Genomic DNA, 18,377 nt, shown 5'->3' with positions numbered 1-18,377 from the left:
TTGGACAGTAGATCTAGGTTTAAATCCAGAAAGTCTCTCTAGAGGCCACATGCTTAACCACTATATGTTACTTCTTCCCCAATAAGATCCTTTACTGTAATAATTTTTTATTCGTATATCAAAGACTGTTAAAAGAAACATAGCTGATTAAAAAATATAAGTTAGTAGATGTTGAATATTGAAAGATAATTTTAATTTTAATTTAAGCATAAAAAATGTGAATTTTGAGAAGGTATAGGAATAAAAATTTATTTTAAAATTGCACTTAGTAGTTTTGGATATTTTGTTGTATTTCAAGTGAAATAAAGAAAATTATTCCAGCTGCATAGGTTAAAACTAAAGTTTGGACTTTGGTTTGTTTAATTAAATTCTATTTTAAAAGCTTGTACTTCTCACATGTTTACTAAAGTCTAACTTTATTCCAGTGACCACTGTATTGTTCATTCATTCATTCATTCCTTCACTCTGTTACTAATCATTTATTAAAAACCTACTAAAAAGATTAGCTCTCTGTTGATTGCCAGGTATGGAAAATGTAAAAAGTCATAGACCTTGACTTTAATTAGTTAACAATTTAATGAGAAAATGAGAAATATGTTAAATGCTGTGACAGGAGAAAAAATCTTCTGGAAGAGTGGTGAGAATCCAAGCTCCCCTCTGCTAAGGAGGATGGGGAATTTTCTGCAGAAAAGTAGTTCCTAAGCTGAGAGATGCTGGCCTATTGCAGGCCTAGGAAAGAGGTATTCCATGTGGAGGGAATAATGATGATGAGATTCGTCCTTCGTAGTCTTCATAAATAGGTTTGCATTTAGTCAGAACGTTATGAAAAATCTTGATCCTCCCTTAAATGGTTTCAGAAGTTATTCTTTATTTTTAGACTTAAAATGTTCCTTCTTGATCTGTTCCTTGACCAGGTTTCAGATAATATAGTTTGTTTTCTTTGTTATTAGGCTCTAGCTTGCTAATAAATCTTGTTGCTCACTTCAGTTTCATCAAATTATAAGTGATTCTATCAGAACTGATGTTATTCACAAATGTAGTCTATGGACACCTGAGCTTAAGCTCTATGACTATTCCACATCATCAAATCTCTCCACTTTTGTTTTAGCTTGATGATTAAAACAAAGTACCCAGTTATACAAATGTTTCTTATTTTATTATTCTTTGCACAGTGGTCAAATTAATCTTGGCAAAGAATTTTTATGCCATGCTGTATATGGTTTCTACTTTCCCTTTGCTGCACACATTGCTCTTAAATTTTACTGATCTCTAAGGTTCTCTTGACATTTAAAACAGTATCTTGCTCAATTTCTCTTCATTGTATTAATTTTCAATTTCACAAGCTGAATCACCTTTTAAAGTCCTCTTTATACTCCGTTAGAACCTTCCCATCTTTTACAATTTTGTCTTACTTTCCCATTTTGTACCATTTTTAAAGCTTATTACATTTACTTAAGAACTGATGTAAAGAACTCTGCTGAATCTACTGCGAGGATGAAGACCATTCTCGACAGTCAGACTGTCGACATTTCTGAAAATGTGGTATTACTCTGAAGGGACACAGTTATTGTGCAGAGCCCCAGAAGCACCGTGTAGAGCGACTTCAATCACATCAATGTAAAACTCATTATCCTTGGAAAGAAAAGTGTCTCCGTGTTGATATATGGTGGGCAAATAGAAAGGAACCGGATACTACTCTTCTCACTGTCTGTAGTCGTGTAAAGAACACGATCAAGAGTGTTACACTAGGCTCCGGTTACAGGATGAGGTCTGTGTATGCGCACTTCTTCATCAATGTTGTTATTCAGGAGAATAGTTCTCTTGTTGAAATCCAAAATTTCTTGGGTGAACAATACATCTTCAGGGTTCGGATGATGTCAGGTGTTGCTTACTCAGTACCTCGAGCTCAGAAAGATGAGTTAATTCTCGAAGGAAATGACATTGAACTTGTATCAAATTCAGCTGTTTTGATTTAACAAGCCACAACAGTGAAAAACAAGGATATCAAGAAATTTTTGGATGTTATCTATGTTTCTAAAAGAGGAACAGTTCAGCAGGCTGATGAATGAGGTCTGAGTTGTCCAGCTACAGAAATACCAAGATATCTGATTGATTCCTCGGCCTTATTTGTGATATTTTAAAGATGCAATAAAAATGTATTGAAAAAGCAAAACAAAAAAACAAATAAAAAGAAAAGGATTCCTGGAGTACAGGCCAGCCTGATTCCCACAAATGTTAAGAAATTTTGGCTGGTCAAAATTTGGGGGCTGTTAGCTGGGATATTGAGTTAAAGCCTAAGTGGAAGAGAAAAGAGTGAGTAAGAGTAAAGTAGAGTTGCGTACAAGTATCTCTTCTCCAATTTTGTCACACCTAAGTCAAACCTAAACATGAAAGTAGCAATGTGTCCTCTCTTGAGGCAGTCACATTTCTCAAGCCTATATTTACAGAGCCTAGTAATTTGGTTATTAGCTCTCAGAACTCCCTTCCACTTACTTCACAAAGAAGGCGACCTTTTTGGTTATTCTGTCAGGCAATATGGTCCTATCGAATACTTCCTCAAGCAGGTCTTCTAAAATGCTTCTCTGTGAAATGTCAATAGTGTATCATAGAAGGGTAACCAGTATTTTAAAAAGTTTAGAAAATGCCAAACTATATCCCCTTGAGTATTCACTGTATATATTATCATATTAAAAGATGAAAAAAAAATCCCATACTAACCATATCTGGTCAACACTTTTTAAATCAATATTTCCAAACTTTATTTAAGGAAACTTTCTGATGTGGTACAACAACTACCTTCTTGTACAAAGGCATTCAGAAAAGAGGATCCAGTTGAATCACTACTTTCCTCTTGGATCCAACTCACTGAGACTCATTATCTTTTACCAATTACAGATAAAATATGGAAAGTTAAGTACTCATACACAAATGATCCTAAGGAGAAGCCGGTTTTCCGCATCCACTTCTTTGGATACCCAGAAATCTATTTCTTGGCACAATTCTGACATAAACCATGGCTCTTGTGAAAAGCTTCTTTGCACATCAATAGCATTGCACTCCAAGTTCATTCCTGCCTTCTTCACTTCTCTACATTAGGACTTTTCGTGAAGTCTTGTAGGTCACTCACCTTGAAAGTGCTGAGATAGAGGGCCTGGGAGGGGGCATTAACCTCTGAGTGGCAACTCTCAGCCAATAAGGCGAAAGATGAATGCCCCAGATTCACCTTTGGATAGATAATCCTCAGGTATAATCTACACGATGTCTCAGACGGTCCTCAGTGGGACTGAGTTCATTTGCTCACAGTGGGAACCAGCTCGATAACTTACACTTTATTGGGTTTCTTCCCATTCCTTTCTCACTTTCATTTCTGCTTCCTGAGATCATCTAAATAAGCCGAATCCTCATCTCAGGGTTTTCTTTTAGGGAAAACCAGATTAAGACAAACTTTTCTTTTCCAAGTGGCAAAACTAGGAAAGCATTAGGTTGACAGCTGGAGGGATATATGTATTCCTGGTTCCCTGATTCCTACATGTTTATGTTATGCTTTGAGCTGATTCTTTTCTATGGGCCAGGGTTATTTTAAGGAGCTTTAATCTGATGGCCTCTTAGCTCTGCCATTTTGTCCTAAATCTTATCACTGAGCTTCTGCTTTGTTCTTAAAGGCATCAACAACTTTTAAAGCAACAATAACAATACCAGTTATTATTTATAGAGCAGTTTTGGCAGATACTGTACAATATGCCTAAAAATGATTCCATTCTCAAATGGAATTATTATTCCATTTGTAGATATTGTTGTCCTCATTTTACAGGTACAAACATACATATACAAACACACACAAAACAAGAACAAAAATACTCGAAAACCAAGAAAGTTAAATAAATTGCATAGGATTGCATTACTGATAATCAGAGCTAGGATTGGGACTCATGTCCTTGTGACTCTGTGGTCCAAGCTTCAAGTCACTGTGCTTCACTACTTAAACGTCATGTCTAATAATTGGCTACCAGAGATTTTCACTTGGAGATACTTCTATAAAATGAAGATAATGATGCTACTTTCCTTACAGTGTCATCAGAAGTATCAAATAACTTAATGTACGTGAATATTAAATAGCGCCTTACAGTCTCTATAAAATGTTTACTACATTATCATTATTATCAGAGTCAGATAGGGTCTGTCTCCTTTTTTTAGAGTCCTTGAATAGATCCTCTTCAACCACTGGTAGGTGAGGAAAGAGTGCCAGCATATGGAAGACTGCATGGAGCTGTTTTAAGAGCTAAGTATAGCATTGCTATCTATCAGTTCTACCTTCATCCCATTGGCCAGTATCCAGTCACACAACCCCATCTAACTGCAAGGGAAATTGGGAAATAGAGTCTAGCCATGTGCCCAGGAAGAAAAAGAAAATGAAGGTGATTATATAGCAATATCTCATATGTTATCATCATCATTATGAATTTCATTTAAATTTAACATTAAAAAATGAATTACATCCTCCAAGATACATCCAGAATCTCACTATTTTATCACTAATTTTCTAGTTTAACCCATTATTTCTTTCCCTGATTTCTGCAATAACTATCTAACTGGTTTCCCTCCTCCACTCTTGCCATTCTAAAAATGCATTCTCCAGTCAGAAAACACATAAATCTCAACATGATCAAATCATATGTTCCTCTGCTCACAATTCTCCAGTAGATTTCCATCGTACTAGAATAAGTGGCAAATGCCTTCTTTATCTGTCCCTGTCTACATCTTTGATGTCATCTCCTACCACACTTCTTTGTGCCTTAGGACTATAGACTTGCTCTTTCCTCTTTTTGAAATGCTTTCCCCCTGCATCTTTGCACAGATCCCTTCCTCATTTCATTCAGATCTGTCCCCAATATATTCTTCTCAAAGAGACCTTTTAAATCATTTCACTTAAAATATGCCTCAACTCCTTAATCTATTTTTCTTCTTAAAATGCCGTAATACATTGTGTATTTATTTACCATTTTACATTGGTCTTTCCTCATGAGATTAAGTTTTGAGAGCAGTGACTTTCTTCAGTTCACTTCTGTATTTCTAACATTAGCACAGTCTCTGGTGTGTAGACTTGAAGTGTTCACACATATTTGTTAAAAGGATGAATGACTGCTTGACTCCATGTGATGACAACTTTAGCTCTTGCCAGTCCTCATAGGGCTCATTTTCCTCTTCCAAGGATTACAGGAATCAGAATTTACAGTTCTAGATTTGTTTCGGTTCATAACAGCCAACAGTCCTTCCCAAATTCAGAAAACTTCCTCCACATACTCCAAGTGTTTTTTGCATTATATCATAAAGAACATATTGATTGTAGCTGTTTTGTTTCAATGTATGCCAATAGAGATTTTATTAGCTTAAAAGAAGTTTATGTCAATTTGAAAAATAAAACTTTGATTGCATTGCAGAAGTAATTCCAAATAAAATTATTTGCTTTGTGCTTTCCTTCTCTCTTTCCAGTTTTCAGTTCCCAATGCAAACAAAAATCTGTAGGCCCAAATCAAAGGTAATATTAACATTTACTTAAAAGGTCATTTGCAACATAGTCAATGACAGCCACATGTTTACCATATCTGATCTAGATACATCCTTCTATTTTAGAGCTAGAACTTAAATCAGAGCAGATTTTTAACTCCTCAAACCAAGCAAAATAATTTTCATATGTAAAGAAACTTCATTAGGAAAAAAAATAATAACATAGTAACATATTAGCAGGTGTTTAAGATCGGTACTAAATTATTCTATTTTGTATAATATCCAACTGTTAGGAGCTAGAAAGAGAAATATACATAAAACAAGCTTTGGAAATGTCAAAACCTTGTTTAAATGTAAAATAGCAATCAGATCTAAGGCACATATATTAAAAATGGCATGTGGACTTATTTCAATAGCTCTTGGACTCTCTTCTTTGTCACCTTTGAAAACCTCACCTATCACTCTCTCCTTTCTCAACATAATGAGAGTTGACAGTCTTCTTTACTATCCTGTCTACTCTTTTTTATTCTATCATGAAATACCAGAACAAAAAAGCAGCAATAGTACATTGCCCCATCATACTAAAATATGAACTGTTATCCATTAAATATAAATTATCTTAAAAATCATTGTCACTTAAAAAATTATGTATGAAGAGTTTATGTAGGGATATGACAAAATGGCAGGGTTAGAAAGTTGATGAGATGTACAGACCCTTGGATGAATAAGGGGGTTGATGAACAAAGAAAATGATATAGAAAGAAAGAAGAGTATTCACAGAGGTTAGGAGAAAATAAAACCAATATTCCCTTCTCCCCAATAAAATCGGTTCAAATTATTGGCAGATTGCATGTATTTTTGAGACCAGGAAAGACAACTACTTAAGACTACAGGTCAATTGTGTAACTGACAAAAGTCCTAGAGGACAGCAAGGGACCCCCAGTCAAGCCTTTTTCAACAAATGCTTCTCCAGATAGTGAAGCAATACTTAAGTAAACCAGAGGTGGTCAATATTTAAATTAGCATAACAGCTAATTTGCGGTGTGAAAATACTGTAAATATAGTGATAAAATTATAAAATTTATAATCTGGATCATATAAGTCAACAATAAGATAGAAGCAATATTATACCTGAAAATAATTTAATAACTTCCACATAATGCAACTGGTAGAGCATCTACCATTTATAAAACACTGAATCGACACTCATGGAGGTGACAAAGATGAATGAGGTATGAACTTGGAATTAGTAAAAGATCTTCTAACTCAGTGAATTTAAGAATCCACATACTAGAAGCCATTATAAATGCTGGCAAATGATCCATTTTCCTGATTTCCAAAATGTATGTTCAAATATCCAAATTTTGATGAAAATATAAAAATATGAAAATCTTGTTTGCAGATCATTCCCTGGAAAAAAAGCTCTGTTATCTTATAATTTATTTCCAGAGCTCATGTAGGAGATGGCATACACATCCTTCATAGACTAATATTCTCTAAGGGAAGCAGAATATGGCATGGTTAGGTTGGATCAACACTTAATAAATATTTAATAACTTGCGCACTTAGCAGTGAAAGAGCCATCTATACATTTTGCATAATGACTGTGATGCCTGAAAAAGATATTGTGTTCATCGGAGCAAAAGCAGCACAAATCATAGAATTCATGCTATTAAAGACTTGCTACTGGATTTATCATGGAGAAATGCTCTGGGAACAAGTTTAGCACAAATAAACCTATACTGTCATTCAACTTTTTTTTTTTTTCTTGGGTTCCTTATACCTGAGCATTACAGCCTATGGTATATTAACTGTATTTAAAAAAAAAAATACTCTAGAAGGTGAAGAGTAAGCAACACAAGGAAATCATCATTTATCATCCAGTGAATATAAAAATAAAAGTAAAAACCACTTCTGGTTCTCCAGTGGTTTCTCCTTTGTCTCTTTCTGGTCTGTTCTTTTTCTAGATGCCCCATAAGTTTTGGTGTTCCGCTATTTCTGTTTTCATACTTTTTTTTTTTTCTCACGACAATACATACTCTGTTGAATTTCATTTGTTATTCTGTTATTTAAAAAAAATAAAAATAAATTTTTATTTTCCTTGCCAAAGCTAAAAGCAACCAAGGTCATTAATAAAAAAAAAAATTATGCAGATCTCACCTGTAAAGGAGAAAATTAAATTCCTGCTGAAATTCTATCCCTTGAATTTGATGTTTATCTTTCATTTGTTGATTGATGATTTATACATCCAGCACTGATTTTTGCCCAAGTTTTAGCAATATGTTAACGTATTGAACTGGATTTCTCACAGTTTATATGAAAGTCAAAATATCCAAGACTGAACTTGACATATTTTGTCCCCGTTTCCTACTAAAACACCAATATAACTTGGTGTTTATACTTTTTTAATTTTCCATGTCCTATTAATCAGTAAGACTCATAGATTTTACTTCTTAAATATTTCCTGGATGTATTCCAGCCCTCTATCCTCATTGCTGTTGCCACTAATTTAGTTCAAGTCCTTATCTTTAACCTGACTTCCTTGCTCCTATCCCCCCACTCCCAACCCCAGTTCATCCTGTACCATGGCTGAAGTGATTTATCTATTTCAGAGGATATAGTTTAAGTTCTTAACAAAGCATGGAAACCCTAGAAACCCTCCTTGATTTAGTCCAACATCTCATAAATCCTTCCACTTCTTGATTCAAAGCTTCAGTAATTAAACTGCTTAATCCTTCCTGCTCTATGAAACCACCCTCCCCTACATAAACACTCAATATTTTGTACCCTGGTGCTTAATGTTGTTTTCTCTTCCCGGGCAGCCCTGTCCCCATCCATTCCATAACCTTACTCTTCATCCTCGGGACTCTTGCTCCTTTATTAGGATTCAAATTGTGTTTACTTCCTCTGGAGAGCTCTTCCTGACCCTTTCCTGCTGGACTTGGTGTTGTGCCTCTGGGGTTCTTCCTCACCATACTGGAAACTCCTTGAAGACTGGTACCATTGCTATCTCACCAGTGCTTTCCCAGTGCTCCACAGAACCTCTAACATAGCTGCCTAGCTGTTGTTTTAACAGTGAATGCAAAAGAGGATAAATGAAAGTGACCAAGAAAGGAACAAGCAAAACTAGTCAATTATGGACTCCAACCCTTAACTCTCTGCTATACTCTTTATAGTCACCATCTTAATGAGTTTGGCTTCTCACTTCTCATTTCTAGGTCAGTGATTCCCAGTTTTATAGATACAGCTTTAATCTTTCTCCAGCATCTACTTGGGTGCTGGACATCTCCCACTTGGATGATGGACTTTTACCTTTCTGTGATAGCATCATCATTCTTCTCTCTTGATCCTTTAATCTGACTTTCCTATGATATCATCTGTCCTTTTAACAATGTAATCAACTACAAAATATGATATATTCTTGCAGTATTTTTTTTGAAATTATTTCTTCCTTTTAAAGAGTGGAGTGGGGTTGGGGGCCTGGGAGAAAGGAGTGAAGGGTTAAAGAAATACAAATTAGTAGTTGATAGTTGGTCATGGGGTTGGGGAGCATGGCATAGGGAATGCAGTCAGCATTAATGTAATGGACAGATTAGGATCATTATATAAACATATAAATATCTAATCAATGTACTGTTTGCTTGAAACTAATAAAATAAAATAAAAAACTGTACCATCATTCCACATTAAATTCTCATAGCCTTGTTTCTTAAACAGTAGTATACTACTATATCTCCTTCCTTTTTTTCTCCTCCTTTATTTACATCTATGTCTAATCTGGCTCCAATTTTACTTTTCTTCTTCTTCTTTTTTTTTAAAGTTATTTAGTAAATAACCTTTGCCCCTGAGATTTTTTTTTTCACTAAACTGTCCAAAACTGTATTTCACTAAATGATGGATACCATATAATTCATTTTCTCTTTCTCCCTTTCCATCCTCCCCAACTCTTTCTCTCTCCCTCTCTTTCTCTTCTCTCCTCCCCTCCTTTCTCTTTTATTCTTTCTTCATCTGTCAAGAACTCTCACTTGAATTTTACGCACAATGTAAAAAGTAACTTGAGGGTAAATAATCATTAACGAATTAATGGAAAATGCATTCTCAGTTCTCTTGTGGGGTCAGTACACCTTGGCTCTCTGATCTACATCATATTTATTCATGTTCTTCTGCCTCTGCTTTTATGGTAATACCTTTAGCACATCACAATACTTGCTAATTATAATAAGATTAACCTGTGCTTTATTACACTTAATCAAAGGAATCAGGTAGCTAAGTGATAAATATAAGAGGATTGCCATTAAAGAAGATGAAAAAAGTTAGAAAGCCATAGTTAATAGTGTCTTGAAAATTTTACAGTTCAGAATAATCCTGACATTTTTCTGTATAATAAACCATAACTATTCAAATTATACTCTTATACATATTGATTCATATTTTATATTAGGAAAAAAGTTTTTATCTTGCTTTAGTAAATAGGTTTATTGTGAATCTTTTGGCAATGATTTAATGTCCATCAAGTTAAAATAATACTAATTGAGATAACTTCACAACAGAGAGAAAATTCCCATTTGAAATGATCAAAACTCCTCAAAGAGCTTTAGTTAAATTCAAGACTGAGCCAGAGATCCAAAATAGAAGTCCTCTCACCCCAGTTATTGCCTTTTGCCGATGCTCTCTCTGTGGTTACTCTGTATATGCAAGAAGATTTTAAAGCTAGAAAAATGATTTGCTTTTTAATAGCTAGTTGGCCAGACCACCAATTGCTTTACGATGCTGTGGCTCTGAATACAGTTCAGAGTATTAGATTAATGGCTTTTGCTTTGACTAGTAAGAACAGGAGAGTTAGGAAATAAAAAGCAGGACCCCTGTTTTCTGTATTGCAGAATTCTTTGTTCCCTGAACCACAGGGAGGATTAGTTTGAATAGTGGTGTGTAAAATGGATTCAGTCTTATAGATCCTATCACCTTTTATCACTCCGGTAAGGGAGGGTTCAATTTAATAAGAACAGGTATTAACTGTATTTGCTTTGTTTAGGACTTTTATATAGATTAGCAACCCTGGACTCTTTTTCTGGGTTTCTTTCTTTTCTTTCTTTTTTTATTTTTCTTTCTTTTTTTATTTTTTTTGACCGAGTGCGATTAGCACTAAAAAGATGTAATGGCAGCAGGTTTGGAGGGGATTTTGAAGGTGCAGCTTTTATACATATCAGGGATTTGGGACTCACAGGAAGACACTGTGTCCCACATCCTTTGTTCAGGAATCTCTGTGATCAGGATCTGTCAGAGAAGTCTCAGTGGTTTTTAGTTTCTGCCTAATGGAAAATAAGCAGAAAAGATTTCTGTGCTTGCATTCCGCTAAGTCGTCTATCAGTTGATCTGCAGTCTCACAAACAGAAATTGAATGAACACAAAAGCAATTTTCCTAGTTGGGATTCTGGGACCCCATCCTCAGGTGCAACAACCACCACTTCTCGTCTATACTCACAATCTCAGTCTCTGTTTAGTATTTGATTTCCTTTCAACAAACATTTATTGAGTTCCAGGTCTTGTATTAGGGGTTGGAGGGGAATAGGAGATGTGTATAAAACCTGGACTCTGCCCTTGTTTTCATCACCTTAAAAACACAATTGTGTCTCATAGAGTGATTTGTTTGTTTAGTAATCTAGAATAGACACTAGCCACACAAAGACATACCTAAAGAAACTAAATATAGCAAGTCACAGGATATAGGGTCAGGTTACAGCATCAAGTAGCTAGACAGGATCCTGAACAACACCTGGATACCGAGCTACAACAGTGAAGATGTTATCATGTGGATCCTCTCAGATGACTTTAGTTCTTAGTGCTACTTAGAGTTAAAATACACACACAGTGCTTCTCTCTGCAACCATATATACATGCACAAAAGATATCCAAATGACTTGATTGGCATCTGACATTTAATAATTAACAGTTTCAGAACATCTCTTCCTGTTAACTTAAATTTAGGTAAACTGTGAATATCATAATTGAAAAGAATCAAGCCTGTTTTATTCTTTTGTTTAGTAATAATAATGATGTTAATTTGCATAAATCATCCGTTTCTCCTAAAGAGATTTAGAGAATGCAATAGACAGATATTTCCTTTTCTGTTTATATCTAATTTATAGAGTATACAAATATTACCATCTTTATTTTAGAGATAAACAGACATTGAACTGTGCAATGACTTCAAAAAGCCAGGAAACCAGGATTAGGATTCCTAATTTTAGAACCAGAATCTACATTGGAATCAGAAATAGATTGTCCAAAAAACACACTTCTGTTACTGTTCTTTGGTCTTAATCAGCTTATTTGCTGATTTTAACATTTTAATCAGCTTATTTGCTGATTTTAACATTTTAACATGCTCAAGAAATCACAAGATTAAAGTGACTCTGTACTTGGGCTGGGGAGGGAGGGGGAAAGTTCTCTCCTCCCTTTTTTTGACAGAGCTGGTTGATAAAAGGAAGTTTGGTAGTAGGAAGAAGTCTTTTTAAATATAAGTTGATATTTTCTTCCCAAATTCATTGCACTGAGAAGACAACATAAAATAGTCACCCCTGGCTACTAAGCTCAACTTTAGTCTTCTGACAATTTGGAGTCTAGATATTTTAAATATAGCATTTTAATGTGCTTTAATTTATAAAGATACTCAAGTTAAAAATTAGCTATATTTCCAAGATGATGAAACCGTTCTGTAAATTTCATGAATTGTTTACACATTTCCCTTTCATACTTCAACACAGTTTGCAAATAGCTAAGAAATTCACTGTGACAGTTTTAAGGAGCCTGCTGTTGATGCAGCGTCTAACATGTTTTGACAGACATGGAATCTTTCCAACACATAAACTGCTATTGTGTTTCAGCACAACTCAAATTTCAACCACCTGCATTAGAAACAAATGCAAGATATTTTCTTGGCAACTACCATTGCTTTTGGTTTTTTATGAATGATGTAGATCTGATCAGTAAATAAAGGAAGGAGTGGTTATATCATAAACAAATAAACAGCCACATAGATTCTCAGGCTTAAGAAGGACTTCAAGTAAATACCAAGTCAGTACCCCTGTTCTCAAGCAAAATTATACTACTCCTGGTAGACATTCATTTGCATCTCATGATATCAGCTCTTTCACTAGTAGGGACTCATCTCTTGGATTATGTATTGTCTATAAAGACATTCTTTTACAATCTAAATAGCTGTAAGATAAGGTAAAATTTAATGGGAAGAGAATAGAATCTGGAATCGGAACTTAGTTTGATGTTCAAACTAATTTCAGAACTTAGTTTGATGTTGACTCTGTGTACTAATTTTAAAAATCATTCTGAACCTCATTTTCCTCATCTGCAAAATGGACATAATAACAATTTTATAAATTATTGTAAGGATTAAATGATAGTTTCTAGCACAGTATTTGGCACCAGATATGGACGTTTTATTTTATTTAATTTCTTAATTAATTTGGCACCAGATATGGACGTTTTATTTTATTTAATTTCTTAATTAAGCAGAATGGGAAAGACAACTGTATTTCACAGAAGAATAATCTGATATTGAGAGTAGTGGTGTGGTTTCTCCCAGTTCCTATGTTAAGGAAACAGGAATAACCAGGATGGTCGAATAACCTTTTACTTATCAAAGCAAATAATCTTTGGAATCTCAACATATTTTACAACATTTCAAATTCATCCCTCAGTCAACTCTGGGGTAGATAACAGTGTCCGATTTTTCATAGTTCATACACCAAAGATAAAGGAAGGAAATAAAAATAAAACCAAAATTGCCACCTTAACAAATAGTTTTTCATCATTATTGAATAGCCAAGAATTAATTATATTTTTAATTGAATTTTAAACAACGTTTTTCATAATTATGCATTTTAATCCTTGTCTTTCCTCCTAGACTGAAAGTTTCAGGAAAGCAGAGAACACATGTGTATACTGTAACCCAGTCCCTGGCACACAGTAATTATCTATAAATCTTTAAATGAATACTGTTAAATGAGGCATACAATTTTTACAATGGTAAAAATAAATTCTACTTTTTTCAGTATATTCTTGTTTCTATTTCAGAAAGTTTTCTTTAGAATCTCCATTTTATTTCTTTTATAAATAAAATAAATTCTCATTGTTAAGGAAGATTTAGAAAATATAGACAAGATAAAAGACAAAAAATATCATCCACCATATCATAGTTTGATTTTTTTTGTTGTTTTTTGGTTTTTTTTAGGTTGAAAATCAATTTTAGTTGGACTTAAGAAACTGTAGATATTTCCTTGGGGATTTCTTGGTCTAACCACAGGGCTCTTCTCATTACAGGGAATAAAATTTAATAATGACACTGTTTGCTTTTAAGTTTCAGCGAGATGTCTCAGGGAAAGGTGGCAAAAGCCTCTACATTTTTTTTAGTTTTGTTATTGTTTAGGTAAAGTTTGTTTAGGGAGCCACTCCCCTCATGTATCTTCTAATTGATTTTTCATTTTGCCTATTAATTTTCCCACAGTGAAGCAGGAATATTTTTTATTGGTACATATTTTAATACCTCTACTGTTTTCAGATTAATTTTGACTCATCTTTGAACTATCTGAAAACTTCAAGTAATTACTCGTAAGAATCCTACGTAACTAATATTTTAGCTCTGAACATTTTAAAATTTGACTGAAAATATATTTCATTTACTTTCATATATGGAACAATTTTTTTTTTCAATATTATCAAATCATAGCTTTTACTTCAGAGCTCCATAATAGTTTATTTAGTTGGTTGATTGATTGATTGATTTTGGCCTAGGGATTTGGGATTGTTTTAAAAATTGACAATTAAATTTTTTTCCATGGTGTATTTGAGTAGATTTATTTTAAATAATTTTGCCTGTTCTCTACACTTATTATTTTAAAGCATAGAAGTTTTTTTCAGTTATGTCCTTGATTAATCTTTTGACACACTTCAATTATTCTCACTTTCTTAGAATATCTAAACATCTTTTTTTAAATGTTGATTTAAAAAATAAACTGATACAAGTATACAATTAAAAATCAAATAGAACTAAACATTAAAATTAGCAGTTCCTTGCTCCTCACCCTCTTCATTCCTTACTATACTCAGTTCTACCCTCATTTAACTTTTAGCTATAAATTCTATTATTTACCTCCATATGTTAAAGTAATATTTTCCTACTGCTATTTATTGATATTTTCATTTTAAATATGAGCTCTTGACTGAGTTTTAGGCTACTACCATCATCTTTCCCTTTTCTCTGTCTTCCCAAAATGGTTTTGTCACAACTTTTAGTTAAATCAACAGTCAGTATTTACATTATTGTGATTAAATATGTGTTAGTCATTACTGAGCCAAAGAATACACTATTAGTTCAATAATATACTACATTTTGCTTGTCCTAGAGTTGATAATTGCTTTTTGTTTTGCTGAGTTTTTTATGTGCTTATCAGTAATCCTTTACTTAATGCTCCAATAGATTCGTGGAATGTCTAGTAATAATTTCCCCCAAACACGCAAAGATAGTAGATAATCTACAGTTCCACTAGTTATTCTTCTTGCAAACTGGCCTTGCTCTTTAACCTCATACTCTAATATAGACTATTGCTCTCTAGGCCTGTTGCATAGCTGCTGCCCTGGAACTTCTTGGTAAATCTATATTAAATCCACTCTTTCCCGTATACCATGCCTACCTTTTTCTTTCATTTGTTTTGCCAAAATATGTCCTCCAGTAACTTCCCAAGAAGGGAGAAAAGGGTAGTATCTTTTGAATTATTAGGTGCTGAAAATATCCTTATTCTACACTCCCAATTGATTGATAGTTTGGATAAAAATAGATTACTAGGGTAAAATTATTTTCCCCGAAAAGTTGGAAGGCATCATTCCACTGTCTTTTAGTGTCCAGTGTGGCTGATGAAAATTCCAAATGCTATTATAATTCCTTTTTCTTAAATTGTGTCTTGGTATTTGTTTTTGCATTATTTCTAGAAGTTTTTAGAATTACCTTTTATACCTGTTCTGAAATTTTATTTCATCGTTAGCCTAATCATTCTGTGAAATTTTTGTATTTCTAATTTATTTTTGTCTAATTTTTCAGTTCTTTATTTTGGGGTGGTATGGGGATGAAATTACATAATTGTTAGATTTTAAACTTTCCAAATTGATCTTCAAAACCTATGAATTTATCTTATCGTTTTTATATTCTTTTCTGAGAGATTTACTTGCCTTTATGTAGTAGAACTTCTGATTTTTAATTTAAATTTTATTTTAATTTAAAGGTCTGTTTATTATCTCACTTTTTAATAGCAGTTATGTTTATCTGTTTGATACTGTCTTCTCTTGATTCTTATATACATATAATTTTCACCTGCTCTCTTATTTTCTCTTCACTTTGCTTTTCTTCTTTTTTTCCTCTTACTTTTTTTGTTGTACTTTTTTGTTTTGGATTCCTTCGGCTTTTCCTTTTTACACTTTAAATAACAGTTGATCTTGATCTGTCCATTTATATTCCAGAGGCATCAAAACATTCAATGGAAACTGAGTGCCTTCGTGGGAGAGTGGGTTTGTTAGTTGGCAAATTAGCTCACTCAACAGTAAGCAGGAAGAGAGCCAGACTTCTAACTGATGGACCACACAATGTCACAATGAGAACTTCTTTTCTTGGGCTGTGGAGTTACACCCAAGAAGCTCCCTTTTCCAGCTTCTTGTGGCAGGGTGCAGAGAGAAGATTCTTACATCCAATTTCTAGGCAAAAGAAGGAGAGGGATACCAAGAGTGTGCAGTAGGTAGACTTCACTGCATCTCATTTTCACTGTCACACACCCTCCTGCTCTCCACTATGCTCCTGTCACAAAGTCTAGAGTCTTTCAGAGAACAGATAACTGTTGTCCTGCCAATGCAGGGGGTTGTGGCGGATAATCCTCTGGCTATAGGCATGGGGAAGGGGGCCTGGTATGTTCCAACTGCCCTGTATATGGTCTTCCAACTAATCTGTCCTTTCAGTTCTTGCCCACGCCCACTTCCTTGGTGCCTCTAATAGTTAAAACTTGCAAAGGCTTTGGGCTCAGTTGCCTCACTGCTTCATGGTTTACCTGCAGGCACTTGGATTGTTCCTTACTTTACCCAAGCAATCAATTATCATATCTTCTGCTTTCTGTCCTCCAAATATTTATTAATTGTTTTTCTTTATAGTATCTCCTCTTTTGTGTTATTTGTCCTTGTGGGTTAATAAATAAATATTTTCTGCAGTGTAATTTCTGCATTTTACTGCCAACACCTCAGAGTGTAATGGTGTCAGCCATCTCCCTTCTCATCGTGTTCTCTTTTCAAGATATTAGGCTCTATTTTCATAGAAATCGTGTTTTCATAAATCCTATTCAGATTTTTAAAACATTTTAAAAATGTCTTTGCCTCCTGGTTTTCAAAGAGGAGCTCTAATTTTATCTCATTGGTGTGATACTAATCATACTCACTTTCTCTTGTACTGCGGAATTTTTGAGGACCCTGTGTTGGTTCTTCCATGTTTAGTTTAGCTGTATTCTGTCTGGCTGCAGTTTGAACTCTCTCCTAAAGTTTGTGGTATCAGGTGTATTTGTACAGTTCTCAAAAGACTTGCCTGCTCTGCCCATGCTGCTGAGTTGTTGTGGAATCTTCAGACACTTCTCACTGTGAAGTGCTCAAACTCCCTACAAAGGAAGTACCTGAAGACGAGCATTCTTCTTGGATTTTCCTCTTTTTCTTCTTCTTTTTTTCTCTTTCCCAATTTTCTCCTGTGATCACCTACAGCATTGCCAGCCCCTAAATAGTTCTGCCAAATAGTTTTCAGAGATTTACTGTCTCTTTTTGGCTAGAATTGAAGCATGAAGCATCCATTCGTTTTTGTGTTTGAGTGTATCAGACTGACCCTGGAGGATGATCAGACAGTACTCACATAATATCACAGATGGCTCACTTTTTCCAATTTTCAGACTTGTACAGCTATTTCCTGTCTGTACACTCAGAGTGAAGAGAGAAATGGTGAAGGTAATTCCTGCTTTTTCCTAGTGCTAAGCATAGTACTAGCGGATCATAAAACTTTATTGTAGGGGAATTTCCAGTGAATGCTGGCAGTGGTAATTTTCTGCTTAATTTTTGGTCTTATTTCAAATTTTGGTCATCTTTATATCTTACTAAATATTTTTAGGGAGAAGTCAATAAATCTTATTAAGTCTTTTACAAGACATCTTTTAAAATGCTAACCTCATATAGTTTTATTTAATTTTAAAACAGTAATGTTATGTACAACATTTTTATTTATTCACCAAGTGTGGTAAGTTGCACTTCATAAGAGTGAAATCAGGTTTTTGAGATAGTTTCTAATATAATACAAAAATAATCGAGTGGCCATTGCTTACTGTGTTTCAAGAAGGATTAAAACAATACTTAGTGCACTAAGTCAGACAGAGAAAGACAAATTTCATATGTGGAATCTAGAGAACATGATTAAACAAATAATCAAACAGAAACAAGTTCATATATACAGAGAACACTTTGATGGTTGTCAGATTGGGGGGTGGGGAGATAGTTGAAATGGGGAGGGGATTAAGAGGTACAAATTGATAGTTACAAAATAGTCATGGAGATGTAGTGTACAGCATGGGGAATATAGTCAATAGTATTGTAATAACTATGTATGGTGTCAGATGGGTATTAGATTTATTGGGCTGATCACTTCATAAGTTATATAATGTCTAATCACCGTGTTATACACCTGCAACTAATATAATATTGTATGTCAGCTAAAATTTAAAAAAATAAAAATATAAAAATTAAAAAAAATACTTTCTGACGTTTTCTGTTCTAAATTCTTAATGTTATGC

At 34.1% G+C, this 18,377-nt stretch overlaps 1 pseudogene; it reads left to right on the top strand.

Annotated features, from left to right (window-relative positions):
* Positions 1-1,494: 1,494 nt before the first annotated feature.
* On the top strand, positions 1,495-2,069 carry LOC111730366 (annotated as a pseudogene).
* Positions 2,070-18,377: the final 16,308 nt, after the last annotated feature.

The sequence above is a fragment of the Pteropus vampyrus genome, unplaced genomic scaffold (assembly GCF_000151845.1).
Source record: "Pteropus vampyrus isolate Shadow unplaced genomic scaffold, Pvam_2.0 Scaffold1, whole genome shotgun sequence".
NCBI lineage: Eukaryota > Metazoa > Chordata > Mammalia > Chiroptera > Pteropodidae > Pteropus > Pteropus vampyrus.
This window is presented reverse-complemented; position numbering and strand designations above follow the sequence as displayed.